The sequence below is a fragment of the Paroedura picta genome, chromosome 2 (genome assembly GCF_049243985.1).
Source record: "Paroedura picta isolate Pp20150507F chromosome 2, Ppicta_v3.0, whole genome shotgun sequence".
NCBI lineage: Eukaryota > Metazoa > Chordata > Lepidosauria > Squamata > Gekkonidae > Paroedura > Paroedura picta.
The window spans coordinates 74,322,821-74,346,610 of NC_135370.1; the positions used below are offsets into that span (position 1 = coordinate 74,322,821).

The 23,790-nt window shown below is 45.2% G+C and overlaps 1 protein-coding gene and 2 long non-coding RNA genes across 5 annotated transcripts in view; 2 read left to right on the top strand and 1 right to left on the bottom strand.

The window, feature by feature from the left end:
- LOC143829622 (uncharacterized) overlaps positions 1–19,172 on the top strand; it is a 72,491-nt gene extending 53,319 nt beyond the window's left edge. Inside the window, exon 3 of the long non-coding RNA XR_013228198.1 lies at positions 17,137–19,172. This is a non-coding gene — a long non-coding RNA (uncharacterized LOC143829622). The remainder of the gene's footprint in view (positions 1–17,136) is intronic.
- Positions 1–23,790, top strand: part of ASIC4 (acid sensing ion channel subunit family member 4) — a 248,046-nt gene that overhangs the window by 125,956 nt on the left and 98,300 nt on the right. The gene's annotated exons all lie outside the window — the stretch shown is intronic.
- On the bottom strand, positions 6,308–16,720 carry LOC143829623 (uncharacterized). The gene is made up of 3 exons (XR_013228199.1): positions 16,073–16,720; positions 10,554–10,926; positions 6,308–6,529 (listed from the first exon to the last, which is right to left on the bottom strand). It is a non-coding gene; the product is annotated as an uncharacterized LOC143829623 (long non-coding RNA).

Consider the following 23,790-nt stretch of genomic DNA (forward strand, 5'->3'; position numbering starts at 1 on the left):
GCTGCCCAAGCCTCATAAGGAGCAGACACAAGACCTCCCCCCCAACTGGGCTGGCACAAATGGCACTGTGTGGGGCTCCTCTTTTTCTTCCTTCTCTCACCTCCATAGGCGACTCGGCTATGGGCAGTCAGTGGGGCAGCACAGGGCTTGAGCAGCTTCCCCTGTTGCCCATTGGCTACAATCTTCCCCAAGGAAGGGGCAGTTCACTTTGATATTAATACCTGCTTTACCAAGACACTCTTATCCTGTTGTGCAGGGTTGTCGGTTGGGTCTTAACAGGTGACCACCAAACACAGGCAAAGTCACCAAAGCAAACTCCTGCATCACGGGGATTCCCAGTGCCTCCCCTGCCCTGCTCCTAGCTAACCCTGCAAAGCGTGTGAATGCTGGCAGGCTGTTAATTACAGGTGCCGCTTGGCTGGTGCAGCAGTGTCCCGTTGCTTTCCTGGCTGAACTGCGTGGCAGGTGACAGACTCCATGATAAATTGATATCCCGTTTAGCATCAATTTTCCCTTCTCTGGTGGCAGACAGCTGCTCTAATGGGAAGGGACAAGCACAAATGAAATAATAGGGGCTGATGGAGCAGGTGTCCCTCTTGTGAGGTAAATCCAGGGGTGCCGGTTGCTCTGAGTAACTAGCAGGTGCTACAAGGATTTTTATGCTGCATGCCTTGTCTCCTTTCTTGTGAGAACACATTTCCCGAGACTTTGGAAGGACAGTGAAAGTTATTTGAGTCTTTGAGTCAGTAGGGTGCAGGGTTTCAAGTGGCACCAACTAGCTTATCCCCTACCACACAGATTGCAGAGGCTTGCCCAAGCATGTGATGGAATGGATCGCCCCATCTCATCATGAGAATGAAAGGTTTGCAAATGGAAATTTGTTCAACCAGTGCTTAACCTAAGTCTTCCCTTCTGGCCAACTCAGATCCTCCCCCCTCCTTAGAGCCTTCCCTTCCGGCTATCTCAGGTCCTCAAGGATTCACATGCATGCAGCAAAGAAATGGCTGTTGTTTTAAAAACATCTGAATATATTAAATGAAATAGGCCCCAGGATAATTGCATGCAGATGCTGTGTAGCATAAAACCAAATTATGTGTATGTGTGTGTGTGTGTGTGTGTGGGGGGGGTTATCATAGGGCAAAGAGCCAAACAGTTGGAAACCCTGACTTTAGAGCTGACCTTTACCTCACCTAACTACTAAAGGTGGGACAAAGTTTGAGTCCAGCATGGCATCTTTAAGAACAATGAAGTTTTATTCAGAGTATAAACTTTTGTGTGCATGGACAGTTCTTTGGATATTGTTCTCCAGTAAAAAAAAAGGTATGTCAGAGCTCCAGATAGGCCGGTTCTAAATAGGAACCCCACTGGGGCCCCCTTTAGAAATGGTGGGAGACTGTTCTTCAGTACCACTATGCAGTGGAGAGCACTTTCCTTTCGAAAGGGCAGAAATGCTAAGGTATTACTTCTTGCAGCAATGGCTAATAGGATAGCCTGTGAGTCAAGAAGTCCCCCCATTTAAAGGGCACCTTGACTATGAATTGGTTGTGATTTGGTCATATGCAAGCCTTTGTCGTTCGGCTTCCCATGTACATAAATCACATGTTTTAAACACAAAGTAGCAGAGTTGGGGAAGGCCTCTGCCTAAGAACTGGAGAGCTACAACTAGTCCTAGCAGACAATGCTGAAGCTAGATGGATGAATGGTCTGACTCTCTAAGGGCAATTTTAAATGCCATGTCATGTGGGAATAATAATATTGGCCTAACTCTTAGGGGGTCAGCTTGTAAGGATCACAGAAGTACTGCTCTGAGGACTTAGGAAAGCTCAATATAAATTAATTGCAGCACACTATCATTTCCTCATCAGTTACAGGACCCTTGTGATGACAAGGCTATCCATGGGTTCTTGAAAGTCCAGTGCAAGTTGCATTGTTCATACTAGCCCAAAGTTTTCTTCTTTCCTTGTAACATCTTTGTGCATTATAAGCAACATTTGAAAGAGTCGGTTTGGTGGATGTAGCCCAGACTGGTTCCTTGCACAGCTGCTGCACTCCCCCATCTTTTTTAAAAGTAGAAGACAGTATAAATAAAGTGCTACACATAGATTAGCCCTTAACATACTATTATGGTTTTGGCTTCTTCATTACTACGAATGGGTCTATTACTGGGCAATTAATGGATGGTTGAGAACATTAATGAAAGCACATCAGTGTTCCTTAATGGCTAGAAATCCCCTTCGGAAGTTGACACTCTTCAGTTTGTCGGGGGGCAGAGAAATAGTATTGCACTTTTGAATTTGGAAAGATGGACAGGAGTTGAAAGAACCTGAGAGGAGACAAAAGGCAGATCACCTTGAGTTCAGTTTCTCTTGGAGAATCTTGATGCAGAATCAGCATTTTTGCGACCATTTTAGGAGCCTGTTTGCTCTCAGTAGGCTCTGCCTGAATACTTGTAAACAAATAACATTACAACCACTATAAGTCTCTAGTGTTCTCCCTTCCAAAAGAAATTAAGCCCTCTAGCACCACCCCTGGAACTTCTTACCACTCAGGGAAGTGAAGAGCGCCAACAAATATAAATCTGTCTAGTGGCAACAAGGCCAAACTAAAACATGGTGAAAGAGTGAATTTTTGAACAAGGTAATATCCGCAGTCTTCTTTTGTGACTGAGAGTATAGGATGGATGGTGATGAATTATTAGTCCGGATTCTGGCAAAATAAGGACACACACACACCCGCCAATACATGGCTCTAAAAGTGCTTTTGAGCGTTCAAATGAGTTAGATAGCAAAAGAAACTTGCTTTAACTTGAATGTGAAAGCTAAGCAAGTAGATTTTAATCTACTTTTCCAATGATAGCATGCAAAAAGTGCTTTTAGTGTTATATATGGAATATGCCCTAAAATGCTGCAGAGGTTTTTTATCTGCATCCAAATGTTCTCACTTGCTTCAGAAAGCAGGCTGATACTTTGGCCAGCTTGGTGTAGTGATTAGGAGTGCGGATTTCTAATCTGGCATGCCGGGTTCGATTCTGCACTCCCCCACATGCAGCCAGCTGGGTGACCTTGGGCTCACCACAGCACTGATAAAGCTATTCTGACTGAGCAGTGATATCAGGGCTCTCTCAGCCTCACCCACCTCACAGGGTGTCTGTTGTGGGGAGAAGAAAGGGAAGGCAAATGTAAGCAGCTTTGAGCCTCCTTCAGGTAGAGAAAAGGGGCATATAAGAACCAACTCTTCTTCTTCTGACTGCAGAAACAGGTCAGCCAGACAGGTGTCCCCTAGTTTGTGACTGGAGGAAGCAGAGGGGGGGGTGAGATGATAGTCCCAGAGGCTTTGTTAACCCCAAGAGCTTGCGATTACCACAACAGGCACCAAACTGCTACGGATGCTGCCTGAGGTTGAGACTTTAATCACAGACATGTCAGGCAACTCAAAGAGATGTTTCCCGTGGTGACTCTAACTCTGCCCTGTGTGTCTCAGATGTCTGGGTGCCTCACTTGGGTTCCACATGTTGCTGAATGATGACTGCTCTGGGAACCATAACTTTGAAATTTCCAGCATGGGTGTACTCAGAATCCTTGCTGTAAATGCTATATAGTAATGGGGCTTTATTGTTTTGTTTTTGTTTTCTTTTGGGGTGGGAAAGCTTGAGTGGCAGGTGTGTGTGTAGGGTTGTCAACCTCCAGAGATCTTCCAGATAAAAGAGATCAGTTCTGGATAAAATTGCTATTTGGGGGGTGTGTGGACTCTATGGCCTTATACCACGCTGATCTCCCCCCTCCCCAAATCCCCCCCTTCCCAAGCTCCACCCTCCTCAGATCTCCAGGTATTTCCCAGCCCACAGCTGGCAGCCCTGTTGTGTACTGGACATGGCATAAAACATGCAGAAGGCCACTGTTGGCACAGGTGGTCCATGTGCCTCCTTCTTTTGACCAGGCAAGTCAAGATATTTACTTTAATCCACTCAAAGTTTCTGTGGTATAATCTCCTCCCCATTGGAACCCGACTGCAAAGTCCAAAGCCCTGGACTCCAGGTTGGAGCTCCTGAGCAATTTTCCCAGTGCATGCAGTGCTTTGTGTGCACACACTTCACTGGCAGTGCTCCATCATTTCTCTCTTGTCCCTTCAAGGGAGAGAAAGCATGGAAACACCAATTCCTGGACAGGGTAGGAGATGACCACAGAGCCCACATAAGGCAGGAAGGGAAGCCAGTTATGTGCTAAAGTTGCAGGTAGGCAATCATACAGCATAAATCAGAGTGGGGTGGGGTGGGGTGGGGTGGGGACAGGCAGGTGAGCAGTGCAAAAAGACCAGGGAACTGATGATGCAAATAAGTTATAATGAACCTATGAAGTGGCTCTTCTGCTTTGTTGAACAGCAATCATCAGTGAAAAGTTGCACAATGGACTCTGCAAAAGGAGGGAATGGCAAGAAGACTCTGATGCTTGCTAGGGGGTCTGTTGAATGAGAGGTTTACATGAGTCACAGTGGTGTCAGATGATGCATTTCTTTCCACTCATCTGCCCTTATTCACATATATTGGGATCCTGGGGAGTGTCTTGAATTAGGTGTGGGCAAGAAAGGGGTGCTGATTGTTACCTCTCCTGTCCTGTGCAAAAATATACACCTGTTGGTGTTTTCTGCCCCTGATTATTTTTCCATTTGAGAGCCAGGAAAGGAGAAAAGAGGCCAGAGTAATTTGATTTAACTTACTGTTGTTTTTTATATTCATGAAGATGATGGAGCCTGTAGGCAGACATAGATCTCTTCGCCAGGGCTTGGTCAACTGGGAGGGGAAGACCAGGGATCTAGGGGGGAGGCTTTTCAACTGACATGGAATGTGGCATTCTTTTACGCCTTCCCGCCTCTTCCACTGTTGCCCAGGGTGTTAGCCAAGATGGAAGCAGAGGCACTCATGCAATTCTCATCGCCCCTTATTGGCCTTGCCAGCATTGGTTCCCCATGATACTCTGACTTTCCAGTATCCCAGCTTGCACCCTTCCACTGGACCCGAGCCTCCTTACGGTGGAGTCCACACTTAACAGCATGGCTTATTTGCCCATGCACAACAGTCTCCCGCTAGGCATTCGACAGGCGGACTTCTACCAGGTATTCCTATGGCCATAAATGGGCCCATTTTGAGGCCTGGGCAAGGGAGACTGAGGCTTGTTCTCCCTTGTATCCTCTCATACCTTTTGGAGTTAGCCAGAACTAACGTTGTCATCAGTTACAGTTTATCATTGTGAAGTAGACGAGCTGTCTGTGTTTACACACAGATTAAATAAGTTTTACTTGAGGGGTTTGGCCAACCTGTACCCCCCGAGAAAATGTCCTTTGCCATAATGGTCACTGGACATTGCACACCGATGAAAGCACTTTTTGAGCCATTGGCATCTGTACCCTTGGGTTATCTTTCAATGAAAGAGGCCTTTTGCAATGCTGTCACTTCAGCCAGGAGGGTTGGAGAATTAGCGGCCCTTAGGATTGAATTGCCTTACATGTGTTGGAATAGGCAATATCTGGTGTACAAAGATAGGAAGAGAAGAAGAGCCTGGAGGGGGCAGCAAGAAGACCATTAGATAGGTCAGTGCGGTCAGGACCTTTTCTATCCTGTTAAGTGTTACTTCTTGTCTGTTTCCAGATTGCTACTCTTAGGGGCAATTTCCTGCTTCCTCTCGGAAGCTTCTCTCTCACTCTCTCTCTGCTAGTCAGCTATATAGACAGGTTATTTCTATCTCTGCACTATCAAGTATGGTCATTCTATAATAAATTCTTATTTATTAAGAATTTATTTATTATCTTATCCTAATCCTAAAATACAGCATGTCCATATCTATGACTTACTTATTCTGCTAACAACATAAAAGTATTCCTATCCAGGATACTCTTATGCCCAAATTGGGAGTTCTTACCCAAGATAGTTTTGGAGAGCCAGTTTGGTGTAGTGGTTAGGAGTGAGGACTTCTAATAGGCATGCCGGGTTTGATTCTGTGCTCCCCCATATGCAACCTGCTGGGTGACCTTGGGCTCGCCACGGCACTGATAAAACTGTTCTGACCGACCAGTGATATCAGGGCTCTCTCAGCCTCACCTACCTCACAGGGTGTTTGTTGTGGGGAGGGGAAAGGGAAGGTGACTCTAAACCGCTTTGAGCCTCCTTTGGGTAGAGAAAAGCAGCATATAAGAACCAACTCTTCTTCTTCTTCTTCATTTGTCCCAGGACATTTTGCTTCCTGCATTTTTTCCTAACCCAACATCAGATGCAGAAAAATCATTGCATACATTAGATTTTCATAGAGCCATTCTTTATTATGTCGACAGAACAAAAGTCTTTAGGCATTTGCAGTCCCTAAGAAGGGAACCCAGCCTCTGCCCAATCCATTTCTCGCTGGGTCATAGTGAACATACAAGCTTTGCATAGAGAATCGTCTCTCCCCCCGTCCTTTGGATCTCCGAGCCCCCTTGGTCAGGTCACAGGCCACTTCAGCAGCCTTCTCCAGGAGGGTCCCGATGGAAGACATCCATCGTGCTGCGACATGGACCAGAGAGGAGACATGTATTAAGCATTATGCATTGGACTTACACGCCAGGACTAATGCATGTTTTGGATCAGCAATGCTTCGCGCTCTATTTCATTGAGGGCTTCGAACCCACCATCACAAGTAGGCTAGCTCATTATGGTCCCAATGTGGGGCTGCACGGCAAGATGGACGATGGAAACACTTGCTTACCTGTAACAGTTGTTCACTGACGTCTTGTGAGCAGACATGCATTCCCTCCCTTCCTACCCCACTGCGAGCCCTCAATCTGGTTGTCTGTTTCAAATAAACATTTGGATTCCTGGTGGCTCAAGGAACTGAGGGACAGGAGCACTCCACCTGCAGGTCAGGTAGCTCAGCCGGCAGGAAACCCACGCATGCGTGGTCCAACCAGGGAGTTTTTTGAGTTAGAAAATATTCTTTGTGACAGGCCTACACACACACAGTCCCAGTGTGTGCTGCACACCAGACGTTGATGAACAACAGCTACAGGTAAGCAACTCTGTTTTCTTACTAACTTCTTGCCAGAAAGCCAGGGTTGTCTGGTATACTCCAGCTACTTAAGAAGTCCCAGCACTTCTTAAATAGCTGGACTTCCCAAGCAAAAGCAGACAAAGAAGTTCATGATCAAGAACATTCTTTTCTCTCCCCCCTGCCTTTAAAAAAGTCTTCAGCCTGATTAAGAGTTCTGGAGGACCTGAAACTCTGCACAACATTTTGTGCCCTTATGGCTGGTCTTATTAAAAAATATTACATGGATTTTATCCTGTGGATTTTTATTTGGACCAACTCAGCTTCAGCCACTGGAACGTCTGTTGAGCTATGGGAAGTCAAGGTATGGAAGGGGATGGTTCCCTGATGTTGTAGTTAAAGAGTGGCAGCCTCTAGTCTGGAAAACTGGGTTTGATTCCCCACTCCTCCACATGCAGCTATCTGGGTAACCTTGGGCCAGTCATAGTTCTCTCAGAGCTCTCTCAGCCCCACCTGCCTCACAGGGTGTCTGTTGTGGGGAAAGGAAGGTTAGGCGATTATAAGTCACTTTGAGGCTCTTTCAGGTAGGAAAAAATGGGACAAAAAACAGTTCTTCTTTTTCCTCTTGTTCCTCCTTCTCCTCTCTCTTGAAGCCCACCTCTTCCTTTTAATAGGCAAAGATGTGACCTTACAATGGGTCTTCTGAAGATTCCAGTGGAATCTTTCTGCAGACAAAAAAATTTCAGTCTATGGATTTCAAGAGGCATTTTGGGCTGCAGTGGGGAGAGTTGTGTTCTGTAGACAGAAAGATTTCCATTTTTGGAAATGCTCCATTGAATCCCTTCCAATGTATAAAGTTAAAATTTGCAAATGAAAACTTGGAGTATCTTTGATTGAAAATGTGTGTTATTTTCTGCCTGTGTGGCGTTAATAGTTTATCTAGATTAGAGGAAAGGTACAGGACCCAAATGTAACTCTTTAGGTCACTCTGAACTTTGTTGTACTGCCCTCATTCTGCATGCACACAAACTCTCCTCTCTTCTGCTGAGAGGAGATTGCTAACCTTCCCTTCTGCGTGCACGTGCACTCGCAGACACACAGAGACACACACCGCCACCTCCCTCCCTGATGGAGTGCCCTCCTCTCCTGCCAGCTCTCCCCACTCTTGCTGGTGACTCAGCAGGTGCATAAAAAATTCATGTTTCCCATCGGTCGATTCCCTTTTTCCTCGGGGTCTCCCTAGTCAAGCTCAACATCATTTAGTTTATGAAATCTGGCAGGAGAGCAGCCAGAGGTAGGTGGCTGCAGGAAGACAACCTTTCAAGGCGTAGGGTTAGAGACTGGGGAGGGGATGGGACTGTTGTTGTTGTTTACCCCTACACCAGTTTATTTTTGCTCTTCCCTCTCCTGGGCAGAAACAGCTGGAGATCTGGGGCTAGCGGTCTGGTCCTGCAGGTACAAACCAGGCCACAGCTCTGGCCAGCCACTCCTCCCTGCAGCCCTATCGCGTATGCATCCTGGGCATGCTGCTGCAGTATCATTACGGGAGTTTATGGCACTATTAGCTTTAAAGTTTTATAAAGCACTGCGCAGGTGACAAGTTAAAGAGCTGACATCATAGAAGGAGGTTTCTTGTTGACAAAGGGATGTGTATCCTGCTGAAAGGAGCATAAGTGCTCGGCTGTAAGGGACTTACGTACCTGTGATACCCTGGCTGAAGGATACTGATGCAATATATTTAATATAAAGACTGCCTCACACATAGTTTTAGTTCTTTTTTCTGTAAACATGCTGCATACTGATGATCATGTTCTGGGCAGTAGGCACAGTGGTGTTGGGCATGCAGTAATTTCACATTTCTCTGTAGCAGTGTGGCCTTTCATAAAACCAGGCATTCAGGTTTATCTCCTGAAAGGTGGCTGACCACATGTGGGCATTCTTTACCATGCAAAGGCTGCCTCCACATTGCAGTCCTCTCTTGCACATCATTATTTTGAAGTACTTGTATTTCTGTGCAGCAGCCTGTGTTTAAGATTTGTGGGGGTTTTTTTTGCAAAATAGGGGGTGGGGAATATGACCATATTCTTCAACATACATACATTTCAGGAAGTGAGTGGTTTCTCCCAGCTACCCCTTTGTTTCCCCAAGTGTCCAGTGCTGAGTGTGATGTGAGACAGAAGCCTGATGAGATCTTATTGATACGTGGGCTGAAAAGTGAGCTCTGAGCTAAATGAATCAAAGGCACAGAAGCATCAATGTTTTCCAGAAGGCTGCCCACCAGATGGCCCAGTGAAGTCACAGATGCACTGCAGTCTAAAGCCAGACCAAGAGCATGGCCCCCAAAAGACAATAAGCACATCAGGAAGCCCAAAGATGATTTTACTGGTGATCAATTTGATAGTACCTCGGCAACAAAAAGATCAAGCTTACTTTGACGTATAAAATTCCCAGCAATTTTTGGAGAAGAAATTGTAGTTGGGCATGCAGAATTCCAGCTGATTTTTGGAACTATCATTGATCTTTCTATCAGTGCCAGATACAGAGAAGACTTTGTTTATGCCCATCAAGGTTTTCTAAATCTGAATCTCAGAGAAGACTTTCAAGCTTACTCAGTACATGAACACCATCCTCTTTTCCTTTTTAAACACTGCGTACAAAAATATTTCTGCACATTCATATGTGTTGCCTCTGGCCTCCCTTTCTGGTCTTAGTGGACTTTGCTTCTGTGTCCTAGGCATTTCCACCCACCCACTGCTAAAATTCTTCATAGTCATCAGCCACACCACAAACCACTGGTAAGATTTCCCTCCCCAAAAGCTAAACAGCATAAGATCACTTGCACTCTACAGTTCCTGTGTTTTCCAACTACTCTCTTATTTCCCAATTCTTGTCTTGTCTTGAAGCACAGCAAGTAAGCTGCTTGGTGTTGGGCATGCAGACCCCATTTCAAATCCAGAAACATCTTAGATGCAAGCAGCTGGATTTCCATGAAAAGTGGGAGCTCAGTTCACTATCCCCCCCTCATGTATACAAGCATTCTTCCTTCCCTGCCACGGAGCTGATCAGAGACATTTTAGCTTTTATGGTATGGCTCTCCATGTGCCACCCTGTTGGAACAAGCTGGTGCCATGAATGGCAGGGGCTTCCAAACACAGTGTCCCTCCCCCATTCTTCACCAGCCACAGGTGGTTATTCCATGCCCATAGGAAATGCGAGGAAAGTGCTGTTCATTTGAGCATAGTCTTGTATAAAGTGTTATTCTTGGCTAATCTCAGAATTCTTCGTTTAAATGTCAGTTTATCTAGAAGTTGCTTTGCTGTGGCCATTTTCTTGGGTTAAGGGCTACACCTGGAGCACACCTACATCTTGATGGCACGCAGTGAAGCTGGTAGGCAATAGACGTAGGATGGACAAAAGAAAATGCTTCTTTACACAGTGAATGGTAAAAATGTAGAATTTTGTGGACAGCAGGACCATCAGTAGCTACCAGCCATGGTGACTAGTCTCCACACAGAAGTGTGATATATGCAAACTTCTAAATACCATTGCCAGGAGGCAACATCAGAAGAAGTCCTTGGCCTCTGTGTCCTGTTGGTGGCCCTCCAAGGTGCAAGACGGGCGTTGGGCTAGATGGACCACTGGTTGGATTCAGCAGGGTTGTTCTTATGAGTATCTCAGTGACCACTGCAAAGCACAGAAGAGCCGATTTTGACTGATTTTGAAACCTGAAGAACTAATTCTGTGGATGTTTTCTTTTGGTAGATTACAAGGTAAGCCTGCCTAATGTCCAGTGAGCTGGCAAGATTATGAGTAGCAGAGCAGCTGGTTGACTGCTGAACAAGGAGGAAGGCCTCTTGGGAGGATGAGCTTGCAGAGCTGGCAGAGGCAAGGCTGAAGCACAGATATCACTGCTGCCCTAGTGAAAGGCAGAAGAAAGTTCAGGGTGGTAGCAATGCAGCATCTAGAGCTGCAAGGAGGAACTGCAAAGACTGGCAATCTATGACTGACAACTAGGGGGAGATTTAAAAAATATAAGTTTGTGCCACCTACAGTGCAATAGAGGAAGAGTAGGATGCACATATGAGGAATGTATGAAAGGGCAATCTGTCTATTATTTCATGCATTCATCCCAGCCCTTCCTCCAAGAGCACAGAGCGGCATCTCCCCTTCTCTGTGTTATCTTTGTAATAATTTTGTGATTTAGGTTTGACAGAGAGTGACTGGCTTAGGGTTAACCAGTGAGCTTTAAGGCAGAGCAGAGAATTGAACCTGGATCTCCCAGATCCTCCATGGACACTCTAACCACCACCCTACACTGTTCAGTGCTTCTCTGTGGCCTCTTGTAACAGCTGCAAATGTCTACAGTGGAACCCAATGAGATGTGGAACTCTGGGTCCACATCTTCCTGCCATTGTGTGTTGTACGCATCAGGCAGGAGAGAGGGGAGTATTGTTCAGATCATTCCTCCCACATCCTTTGGCCCTCCCCAAAACAATCAGCTGCACATGTCCCAACTCATGGCATCTACCCTCTTGCCTGCACAATTGTCCCATGGCATTTCCAGCCCAGAAAAAGGTCAGAAAAAAGCAACCCTTGATTATGATTAAGCAAATATGATTAAGCATTGCTGCATATGAAGAAACCTTTCTGCTTGTGTCTCTGTGTCTGGCAACCCCCTCCTCTGCATGCCTGATGATGAGTAAGAATTGATAGCTGGGTTGTCGTTATGTTTGTTTTGATTGATTTATTTGCATTTTTATTCCTAATGCGCTTTACTGTGCAGAAAGATGATTGCACAATGTTAATAAAAATGCTTGTAGAGGGGAAAGAAATATAAGGTTCAGACCAGCTGTTCGCATTTCCACACCTCCCGGCATTTCCTCAAACATAATTATCAGATATGTGGGCCCTTATTTGGATCAGGATGGTGGCAGGAAGGTAGGAGTTGCTAGGCCTTTCCTTTCCATATGCCACTTTCCCATCCTGCAATGGCCTCAAGGAACTGCCTCTTGCCTTGCTGGGTCAATTCAATATGTAGTTGTTGCAGTATGTACAATTTTCCTCATTCAAACACATAGTGACTCCTTGGTGCTGTTTCAGGTTGGGATAATGATTTGAAACAGGTTTTTAAAACCCCTTTGTAACTTACTGCTTGTTAACTTACTGCAAAGAACTTTTATAGAAGCATGGCTTTTAAAAAACATAATAAAAACATTTCTTATGAACGATAAACCAACTAATTCTGTCCATCTCTCTGAATTATCTCTGAATTAGATACTGGCTAGACTAGATAACAGAGTGGGGAATTTCACAAAGTAGTTCAGCAGTGGAATTGGCTGCCTAAGAAGGTGGCGATATCCCCCTCCCTGGCAGTCTTCTAGCAGCAGCTGAACAGATACTTATCCTGGATGCTTAGGGCTGATCCTGCATTGAGCAGGGGATTGGACTAGATGGCCTTTATGGCCCCTTCCAATCTATGGTTCTGTAATTCTATCTAGTGATCCCTACCCATTGAAGATCAAATTGTTCTTTAGTGGACTCAAGACAGTGGCTGTAGCAGCTCATGTTTTCCCCTCCAGATCTTCTAGACAATCTGTTCTATATTGCCTTTGAGGAAGGCAGGTAGAAATGAACAATATGTCTTTATTTAGCACCTTCAGACTATGCAACTTGGCTTATTTGTGACTCTTCTAGGCTACCTAATATAAACTGTCTGGGGTGGCATTGACAGCACAGCAGCTGAAGTAAAAGGACAGGCAATTGACAAGATGTATTATTTAAAAGCCCTGAACTGAATGATTTGCTATGATTTCTGGAAAATCAGTACACGTGCCTATCGTGGGGAAAACATTCTGAAGGTCTCTGGATCAACTCCTGGGAAAGTTCTGCTTCATTTGGAACTTAGTCTGGCTTCCCCACAAGATGCAATTTGGAGAATGGTCCTGGATCAACAGGAGGTCCAAGGGGGAGAAACCCAGGACCCAAACTATTTAGGATTACTAAGGCTAATGCTAGCGCTTTGTTTGGACTGGAAACATACAGCACACCCAATGCATTTGCTTTGATTTTGGTGTGATGTGATTCTGCATGCTAATGCCAGGTGAAAAAATAAGTATCCTATGCTGAGTCATTGCTTATGAATTGCCCATAAGAGGGAGGATGTAGGAGGAGACCCTGAACTGGTAGGGTGGGCCCATGTGATGTTCTGATACTCTGGGCATAATGGCCTGGGCCATATGTCTGGCAGAAGAGCATCTTGCAGGCCCTGTGGAACTGTGCTAGCTCTGTCAGGGCCCTGATGTTCTCCGGGAGCTCATTCCACCAGGTGGGGCCAGGGCTGAGAAGGCCCTGGCCCTGCTCAAGGCCAGTCGCACTTCTTTGGGGCCGTGGACAACCAGTCGGTTTGCCGCGGCTGACTGTAATGTTCTCTGGGGGACCCATTCAGGCCGCCTCTTAGACTAAGGATGCAGCTGCAGAAGAGCATCTAAAGTCAAAAGAAAACACTGCCGCTGCACCACCTGAGAGTCTAATCAATAGGGTGCTGTAGGGTCTGAAAATCACTTTGTGCTTTCCCAAAGGATCTGTGAAATCATTTCCCGCCTTTTCTGGTGCTCACAGTTCTTCAGAAAACAAGCAGAATGTTTTCTCCTTCCCTCTAGGAAATCCTCATCGAACCATTATCTAGGGACGCAACTTCCAGCAGGGAAGCACTTATTGTTTTGACAGACAGTCTGTCTAGTCATGCTGTTCGCACTGTCCAGCCGAGAGTGTGCGCTGGCAGGAACAATGCATCTGGGAGTTCCCTCTGGCCAGCATTTGGGAGCCCATGCTGATCTCCGGGAGACCATGGGTGCAGGGATTAGAGGGAGGAGCTGGGGAAGCTGCATGAAGAAGAAAAAAGAGGAGGAGGAGGAGGAGGGGTTTGTTTTTATTTCCCTCAGCCCCATCTACCTCACATGAGGTGTCTGTTGTGGGGGGAGGAAGGGTAGGCAATTGTAAGCTGCTTTGAGACTCCTGATAGGAAAAAGTGGGGTACAAAAAACATCTTCTCATTGTAATTGACAGGGAAATCACATTCGAGCCACTTGAAGTGCACTCAGAATTATTCCTCATTCCAAGTGGAGCCTTTCTGAAGCAGTCCTGTCTCTGTTAGTACCATACTCTGCTGGTATTGTAAACTGTGCTCTTTCCCACCCATGAGAGAGGAAATTTCCTGCACTCTTAAATTCATTCCTGAAGGAGAGGCAGTTTTGCTCAGGCCCCCAACATGCAAATCATGCAGCTCTCCCACTTCTCAGGCAGAGGCACCATTTTGGGAAGCAATGAGCCCTTCACACATGCCACTGGGAAATCAGAACGGCAGACCAAGAAAGCAGAATGCATGTTCTGGGGTCCTCCATGGCAGGCACCACGGGCGCATCGCTGTACTCCTTGTCCTCCCATCCCCCATCTTATCCTGCATGATTCTGCTTGCAAAAATGCAGTTGTGACTGTTGATAAAAGTATGCTATTTTCATAGCAGTCTTTTGTTTGTTGACAGGCACACAGCAACATTCTAGTAGTTGTCGCTGGTTGTTGCTCCATAAGTACTAGCCACTGGTATTACGAGAAGCTTCCCCGTCAGCAGTGACACATATGTGGCCTGCCCAGGTCGTGGATATTCTGCAGGGCATGTCTTTGGCATGGATAGCCCACCAGATTTTTTTAAATTAAGTTTGCAAAAATTTTCAAAACTATCATTATATATACAACATATCTTATATTTAGTACTTTACATTTTTAAAGGTATTGCTGTGTGCGCATACACAGAGCTAATAAGTAATCTCATAATTTCACACAAGATTTTCTAAGCTGGGCTCTACTTCACTGACTCTGAGACTAAAGCAAGGAGAGAGAATTTGACCTGTGTGGAGGGGAAAGGCTCGTTCAGCATGATGGAGAGAGTCTAAAAGGTAGTCAACTACTGATGCCATGGACCTCACATGCATTTTCTAGGTCAGGAAGTTCATCTCTCAAGGTCCATGTAGCAACCCTCTCTACATCATGCCCACTGGAGCAGGGCTGTCCATTTATTCATTTATTTGCTTCATTCACCTTCCTCCCCTGTGGGGGCATAAAGTACTCTACATTGTTCTTTTTGTTGGAAGTGGAAGACATTGCGATGTCTCTTAAGAGGGGGATATGAGAGAGTTTTGGAGATAGATAGGTCAATACCCCAGCATCCTCTTTGTCTCTGCTTTATGGCTATCCCTTTGATGTGTAGACTGATACTCTTAGGGACCAGGCTTCCTTCATCCTCCGTTCATTGCCTCTCTCAGACACTTCTCCATAGTCGCAACACGAGAACAAAATGCTTACTTGCATCTCTCTCCAGCCTGGCTAGCTAGATTAGATTAGAACTCTGTCTCCCTGCCATCCTTTCTAGAAATGTAGTTCCTGTAATAAGCTATTTACATCACTTGGAAAGGCTAAAGAAGTGTCATCATGTTGTTATTTTCTTGCTTACACACACATGGATCACATGGCTTCTGCCAATACTGTACTCTGCTAAATATTCCAATACTTTTCCCCCTCCCAATTTTTCTTCACAACCCTGTCAGGTACTTTAGGCTGAGAGTATATGATTGCCCCAAGGTCACCGAGGAAGCTTCGAAGAAGAGAAGAAGAGTTGGTTCTTATATGCCGCTTTTCCCTACCCGAAGGAGGCTCAAAGTGGCTTACAGTTGCCTTCCTATTCCTCTCCTCTTTCCTCTCCTCCTTCCATGGCATATTAGAGATTTGAACCTCATCTGTGAGCTGATGCATTTGATGCTTTCTGGTACAGTCCAAGCCCATTTCACAGGACCCATTGCCACACCCTCAGTCTTCAGCAAAAAGATCCCTTTTCTGAGTAACTACCTGGAACCAGCCTTCCACTATTCCCTAAACGGCTAGAACAAGCAGTTTCTTCTGAAGGGCAGTTCTTAACGTCATCTTCTCTCATCTGTACCTGCACCACTGCTTTTTCCTCCCCCATCAGTACGATGCACAAAGGCTCCAAAGAAGATAAAAGGGATGCTTACCTGTCTGTGTCTGAGTGGGCATCTGTGCTGCCCCACAGCTGGCCATCCTTCCCTCAGGGTGCTCTTTCAGTGGGTTGCTCTGTTTCCTGTTTGAGAAGAACTGAGCAGGATGACGAGGCTCCTTCCCAGTGGGCATGTGCAGTCAAAGGAGAAGTGCCTAAAAAGTAACTTGAGAAATCCCCAGACAGAAGCTCTGCTCTTGTGCAAAGCCAGAACCCATCAGGGTAAATGTAGACTGAGGAACATCAGCAATAGGTAAACAAACATGTTTGCCTACCACCTTCAGACTCAACTGCATGACCTTCTGGGGGGAAAAAAGCATTCAAATGCTCATTCAGCCACACATCTGCACTTGGTCAGGCTGTTATTAAAACATTTTTCTCCTGTCAAGGTATCCTACCAAGGTTTTATGAGCCTCACTTTCAGTGGGTGGGCAGCGTTTGCAATCACAACGGGAAGCCTTTCAGCACTGTCCAGGTTATGCTGTCATCACCCTGAATATGCACACTTCAGTGTATCACACAAAAAACAAAGGATGTGTAGTTCAAGAATCATAAACCAGCTCATTTCATGAACTAAGGCAATAGATATGATCATCTGCAGCTTGCAGGAAATGTACCTTATTGTAGGAACCCTGCGTCAGCAAATCCAACAGTTTGTCTGTAAATGAAACATATATATCTGTTGAATTATATAGTTGTTGTAGGCATATATGTATTCTGGCATATTATCAATGCTGTCATATCGTTTGAGCATATTTGTATATCCTGGAATACATGAACAAGTGACTGTAAGCCGCACATACCTACCACTTCTGTTAAAAAAAAAAAACACCCCTGCTCCCAAACATTAAAAGTACTGCAAAGTAGTACTGGAATGAAATTATATATGGTAACTGTCATGTCTTCCAGATCCACATTGCACCTGAAAGGCAGATTCTCTGTCACCAGGATAGGCAAACTAATCAGTAGCAGAGCAGTAGGGATCAGTTTGTGTATATGCTTCCACAGGATCATCTCCTCTTCTTGAATTGTGGTACTTTGCCTAACTGATTTTGTTTACAGAATGTAAGCAAGACAGAAGATGATCTGCTTGGATGCACGAAAGCACCTCTTCCACAGATGGTTGCCCTGGAAGCAAAGGACGATCTCGCCGTTCTTCTTTCTAACTGGGAAGGTTCCATAATCTATGGTCCAGTGGAAAGCGACACAGCAGAGCCCATCCCTGTTCCAGATCACAGCACTGGGCTCCAAGAAAACACATTGTGCTGCCTGTGACACTGATGGGAAAACAGTGTGTCCTTCTAGAGGAACTGTAAAAGGAAACATCCATGAATGGCCATAAATACATGAACAATAATGTGGGATAGGCATGTGAGCCATAATAAGAGAGGAAAGACCCATTTTTGCAATCCAGAAATGCAGTGCAGTTGCTAATCACAAGGAATAACAAAGGAAAGTTTAAGTAAATGTACAAATTATGGATAAATATGCAGATTGCACGAATATACATTGCACAAAGATTCAGAAGAGAGAACCACCCACCTGAACAATGAAAGCAAGAAAAGCAAGACGTGTCTCTCTGAGATAATAAGGATTTCATTCAGAATCATTTCCTTGGCAAAACACATCTCTGTGAATGTAAAACATACCTCCTTGGAGTGGGACAAGTACACTGTCCAACTGTTCAGCCCTCTCCCTGGTATAGAAGGAGGAAGCCAATGGAATGCAACTTCACCATGGGGAGCTGGGATTGTACTGTACAGACAGCAAAGCCAGGCTTGACTAGGAGGAAACCACACTGACTTTCTTAAAAATGTACACCTACACATTCCCTTGCAATAGGCTGTTACAGCAGGGAGCTTGGGTTGGCCCTGGCTCCCTTCTGTGTGTCACTGCCTAATCATGTGTGAAGTGATCCTGACAGCACAGTTCTAGGCAGAGATATACCTTTCTAAGTCATTGAAGTGAATGGGCACAGATGAGTGTAACTCTGTTCAGGATTGCACTGCAAGATATACGGTTGCTCTGTTCGCCAAATGGTATCTTCTCTGACCAACCTTAGTTCTCCAAGACTGCAGGCAGGTGCTTTTGTACTACTACTCAAAACTTTGCTAAATGGAGAAGCGAGGATGGAACCAGAGACCTACTTACAAAGTAAATGTTCTTGCAATGAACTAATTGTGTGTCTATTTCACCCTGCAGGTGAAATAGCAGACTGGGGGTGACAAGGATTTACTTTGGGAGAAATTGCATAGGGAGAAAGATTTTGTAAAAACTCTCTGAATATTGCTGCTCTTAACACATACACCCTTCTTTTTAAAATCTGCAGGGGATCTACCAAGCCCCACCTATCAGTCTACTTATTATCAATGCAAAAAGCCCAGAACGTAGGCTGGCCTTTGGGACTGGGAATTACTATTACAGGTATTCTAACCTGCCCATATTATTTAAAATTCCTTTTAATTCTCATTTATATTTGTTTTTAACTATTATAATTTACATACAACATTGTACACCGCCCTGAGCCAGTTTGCTGGGACAGCGGTATAAAAATCAAACAAATAAAAATAAATAATTGCTGTTCTCTTGGATCACATCTGATCTGCTTTCCCTGCTTGCCACGTGCAAAGAAGTTGTAGGTTTGATACCACAAGGTGGCCTGTTTAGAAAGTACAAGAAAGTAGAAGAGATCCAGTCTGTAAGTAAGGTGGGAACAAGTACTCCAGGGAAGGTCTGGAGCCCTGTATAGGAGCAGCTGTAAGAAAAAATCCCTGCTTTTGACTACCCGAAAGAGTCTCAGAGCAGCTTACAGTCATCTTTCCCTTCCTCTTCCCACAACAGACACCCTGTGAGGTAGGTGAGGCTGAGAGAGCTCTGAAAGACCTGTGATTGCTCCAAGACCACCCTGCTGGCTGCATGTGGATAGTCAAACCCAGTTCTCCAGATAAAAGCTCCCGCTCTTAACCGCTACACCACTCTGGTTCTCATAAAGATCTAACTGAGTTGCGCAGGATTTGGTTAGGTCTTGTGTCCAGGTAGGGGACTCAATTTGCATTAAAACCGTAGAGAAAGTAATGTTACCATAGTGTTGTATCAGCATGAACTTTAAGAATATACAATAGTGTCTCTGTAAATTGCCACTGCTCCTCTGATGTTCCTTGGAGAATGGGGAGGGGGGTTAGGCTTCAGGTGTTGAGCGATGAGAGGCCAGCCTATGTTCAGAGGCATTTCCTTCCAGTGTTCCTAGATTCATGCCTAGATTCAAAAACCCATTCTTGAACTGCACCCTGGCTCAAATTAAGCTTTAGGCAGGATGTCTTTTTCTGTGTAATTTATCCTGAAGTGTGTTGGTCGGGCTAAAGGGGGAGGTGTAGCTAACCAGCCAGTGTTAAAGAAGGGCAGACCTACAAAATCATCCCTAGAGTACATGCAAGGCCTTTCCCCCTCTTTAATTCAAACATTTATATTCTTCCTTTTGGTATCAGGTACCCATGATGCAGTACACATGGCAAAATATAAATATGAAGATTATAAAAACAATCACAAAGATATTATAAAACATAAAAGAGCATGCAGAACACCAGGCTACATGTTGCTTGACTGTGCAGGTGTCTTCTGCAGAGAGAGTCTTGGGGGGACTCCCTGGACCTAAACAGCACACATGTGAGTAGCAGAACAGAAACAGCAATGCCATCATATACCACCAGAGGCAACAACACCATCTGAACAAGCGCATTAGCCTGGACCACAATAATCCCACTACATAAATCCATTAAATGTACACTGCGTACCACTGATATATCCCTGTCTTTTACTTTTTATTTGTTTGTTTGTTTGTTTGTTTATTGGATTTATAGCCCACTGCTCTCAGAAACCGGGTCACAACAACAATCCAAACAATAAAACCCAGTAAAATACCCATTAAAATTCCAAATACCTACAATTACAAGAAAACCCAACAGACTGCAAAAATATAACCTTCCTTAAAACAGGAAGGACCTTATGAGGGCAGCATGGAGGGAGGCCAAACTGTGCCAAGGTGCCAAGATATCTTGACCCAAAGCAGCACCCACATAACATTTGCACCGAGCACCAAGAGACGGGGCTACGTTGCCCTCTTCACAATAAGAGACCATCTGCAGACCACTCAGGCACCCCACCAGCTGAAGCTAGCAACTCTTAGAGTTAGACTGGAGGCAGACGTTATCCAAGCAAGTGTTGGAGGCTCACATGCAATTAAAGGCATTTGCTAAGAATGCTTGTATAGTAACAGAGCTGTGCCATGCACATCACAAGAAGGGAAGCAGCACCTTGGGCTCTGGGCTGCTTTCTCGGTGGCCCCTTCCCCCAAGGTGGACTGTGTCACCCCACATAGCTAGAGGGGTTGCCTGCACTCTCTTCATAGCCATGTCCAGCCCATTGCACAGACAATGCAAGCCATATGGGGCATGGATGTTATCTAGTGCTCTTTTCCCAATGGCCCTCCAACCCCAGGCTCCCTCCTCTTAGACTTCTTTGCACAAGGAGTTGAACAGCCTGCAGCAGAGGCAGCCATGTTGGCTGCACCAGCCCCTTTGGCAGCACTTGTGTAATTGGACTGGACATCTTGTCATCCCGGATCTCCCCGAAGTGGTGCCGCCTGCCGCCCTCGTCGAGAGCCTGGTCTGCCTGCAATAACAAGCACCGTAGGAGGGGCACCAGCCCCCTCCTCTCTCCGCCACAGGTTCAGGAGACTTGGGTTGGCAGAAGGGCTTGTGCAGAGACCAGCTGGACTCGGCAGCCACTCTCTCTTCAATTAGATCAAGATGAATGATAGCCCAGATTCAGTCCCCTTCAGGCAGCTGGCAGAGTTCTGAATCAGGGCAGAGGGATCAAGGAAACGAGATGGTGGCAGATCCAGCCAGCATGGAGGCAGGGCTTAGCCAGCTCCCAAGCTCGCTGTAACTCCTTATGGACACTACCCACGGGCTTGAAGGGACGGCAGGCAGCTCCTGCCTGACTCCATGCAAGTGACCGTGCCCATCAGGAGGAGAGCAGGGCCCCTGTGTTTTGTTTTGCCCCGCCTTCAAACCTTGCATCTGGTTTTTAAGAGGCAATTATTTCTTCTCCTGCTTGCCTGCCTTTTCGCCCATTCCTGGTTTTCTTCCACAGTTATTCCCATACACAAACACACTCGTCTTGGTAAAGGTTGGTTTGGTGGAGCAGCTAACATCTTTCAGTACTGGGTCTTCTGCCATCAGGGAGCTCTGTGTGTTATGTTTTTGGAGTACGTACCTAAACTGTACTCTTGCATGCCAACAAGTATGGCACACATGCTTGTCGTAGGTGTACCATACAAGCATGGGTACCATACTGATGGACTTCTCAGAGCTTCGGGATTAGGTTCAGTCTGCTGTCCTTTAGAAACCTTGTGGCAAACCCAGGACTGCTGCAACAAAAGGCGTGAGAACGGATGGAATTTTGTTTGTGTTCAGTCCAGAATAGGCATTATTCTGTTTTTGGACAAAAGCTTGGTAATGTTTTTAACCAAACACATTCCTAGTTTTTTTAATGTTGCTTTTCCTTTTTTAAGGTGGTTGGTGGATCTTTAATCTGATTCTCATTGACCTGTACTCCTGCTTATGTGCTTTGTTCTGTTTTTATCTCGTCATACCTGTTTTAATCTTTTTCAAATGTTTTTATTGTTCACTGCCTTGGGGACCCTAAGTTGGTTGGAAAGGCGGCTTACAAATGTTTTAAGTAATTAAATTAATAACTAGAAAATGAATAGTTAAGAATCTATTCAGAAATGCTGCAGCCTCTAATCTGTGACATAAAAGAGGAAGGCAATGAAAGAAGCCTGCAGCAAGAAAAGGGACATTTGCTGAACAGAACCGAGGACTGGCATTGTCTGTTTGTTTGTATTAAATGAAAGCTGTATCATAAGTGATGTTCACAACCACTTCTGCTATTCTACTTGAAGTTCTGTGTGAAACCCCTTGGGAATACAATGAGTGCACAGTGGAGAAACTCCACCTTGTGCACCTCTCCACCTTGTGCACTTCCTATATTTTGCAGATCTGAAGGTGTGTTATTTTCTTTTGGACATCTCAGGGATCTCTGGCTTCTCAGGATATCCTTTTAATAAATGCTGGGACTGTGCTCTTGAAAAGGAGCAGAAAGTGTGGTAGGCATCTGGTGAGAAATTCTCCTCCCCCCTTACCTCACCAGGAGGTTCCAGCTATGGGAGGGGTGTTGGAGGAGGCTCTGGGGCAATTCGTTTAAAATTCTCAGGTGGAGTAAAGTTCAAGGAAGTACAGTGTCCGGCTAGGATGCCAGTGTTTTATGAGTGATGTAATTTGTAGATATAACTGCTCAGGGGGAAATTTATGAGCTATTACCTTGTCCATCATTCTGTTCATGCTAAAGGTGGTTTTAAAATAAACTTAATTTTGGCTGGTTTAGTATAGGTGGGGCTCAGAACAGAACAGATTAGTGCATTTCACTGAAATTTGTTTGTTGGATTGCATGCAACTAAACCAAGTTTATGTGTGGGATTGGTCGCTGTTTTGAAGATGCGGGTCATTGCTGCACAAGACAAGCTAGGCTGGGACTCTGGTACGTTAAACAAAAAGGGATATGAGTTTGTTTGGTTTTCAAAATCCTAGTTAAGTTTGGGATCCTTTGCTCTGCCAGCGATATAGTGAAGGCTCATGGAGGTGGCTGCACCATCCCAAAGAAGAGCCCAACCATGGCTCTTGGATCATGTGTGGGTCGCCCTGAGTCTTCAAGATAACAGAAAGAATGCTTTAAAAAAAATTCCTAGAATGCGTGAGTGAATGGGTCCATAGCCCTTTTATGGGAGAAAGTGATCACTGCAGTAAAGTCCTTTGTAGAAACTCAGTGTGAGGGAGTCCTGGGGGATTGCAGTCTGGAGTGGCTGGGCATGGCACGGTTGGCACTTCAACGTTCAAGAGGAGACATTTCAAGGATGGGGTCAAGGCTCTAACTTCTATATATCCAACATTAACCTGCAAAACAGTGACATATATCCAGAGATTTGTTGCAGTTTCTTCCTGTACAGCAGGGGTAGTCAACCTGTGGTCCTCCAGTTGTCCATGGACATCTGGAGGACCACAGGTTGACTACCTCTGCTGTACGGAATCGTTATTATAGGCATAGGTGATGTGGTATGTGTTCTGCAACAAGGTGAGGTGAGCAGCTTGGAAATTAGAAATAAAAAGGGGAATTGGGCAGAAGTATGTCCCAATGACAGAGCACACATGCCTGTGGACAGCACTGATCTTCATGTGTTGCATTGTACATTCACACACACATGCATTTCACTGATCTTTTGAAAAGCAATAGCAATACATTGCCATCACAATCACTGGTTCATTTTGGGTTGAAAATGTGTTATTAGCTTAGTGGGCTGCTGAGATGCCTTGTTTTGCACCGTTTCTCATCCTGGACACTTTTCAGAAGTATTGTAAGCTCTCCAGTTTGGACTAGCCTCTGAGCCCCAGGTTCATGTCTGTGAGGCATAGAATTCTTTGAATGATGTCTTAGTGTGATTAATTCTGAATGTATTGTATAGTTTTGTTATTCAACTTGGAAACTAGGTGGGCTAGATCGTTCAGTAAATAAAAGTTTAATGTTTCTGGGAGCCCCCCAGTCCACTTCCTTCCCTCATTTTTTTCTTTCCCTTCCATGACTGAGGTGCCCTAGTTATCTATT